We start from the raw sequence: 901 nt of genomic DNA, 5'->3' as shown, positions 1-901 counted from the left end.
GCGTAACGTTTCATGTTAATAACTTTTTCATGAGATTATAACTCTGTAAAATTGAAATTTATTTTCATTTTATAAAAAAAACATTTTTATATGCATATAAATTCAGAATAATTATTTTGATTGCAAAAAAAATTAATTTATCAAAGATTAATCATTAGTTATATTTTATAATAATAATTGATTTATTGTTAATTGTAATCGAGGTGTATAGTCGATTGTATTTTTAGGAAAATTTACACAAATTTCGATTATCGTTAATGATAGGGCGGATATTTATATCTTGCGTACATCTTCCAAGTTTTTCACTATTGATTGTTTGATACTAATATTATGAAACTTGGTATCAAGATTGCACAAAGATCTTAATGAATCACATATAGCATGAACCGAAAAATTGATGATAAATTTTTATAACGTAAATCGTTGCAAACTAGCAATTGGCGCATTAAAAATATAACACATCGATAAGAGTTTAGAATAAAAATAACTGTAGCAAAAAATATGTTTTTATGCTTTGACATACGTGCGTGTCCCTAATATATTTAATATTTTCCAATACTTTTATCGATCCCCGATTAAAAAATACGCGGCATTAACAAAAACAATTATTTGTATTATATTGTTCTTGATTAATATTTTTTGTTAAAGTATAATTAGAAAAATATATCTATATTGTTTGCCATTTCACATTGATTATTAAAATTATGGGCAACAAATGATATAATTATCATGCATAGAAGTTTTGAACTAAGTAAGAGAAGAAATAAAAAAATGTTGGAAACATGCAATTTCAAAATTAATATCTCGAACAATAATGTATGTTAAAATTAACTTTTGTGGCATATATATATGTGTCTATGTATAATTATTTACGATCTTGACAAAGATAATGATTAATTGT

The sequence above is a fragment of the Cataglyphis hispanica genome, chromosome 7, assembly GCF_021464435.1.
Source record: "Cataglyphis hispanica isolate Lineage 1 chromosome 7, ULB_Chis1_1.0, whole genome shotgun sequence".
Classification (NCBI taxonomy): Eukaryota; Metazoa; Arthropoda; class Insecta; order Hymenoptera; family Formicidae; genus Cataglyphis; species Cataglyphis hispanica.
Note: the sequence above shows the minus strand (reverse complement) of the source record.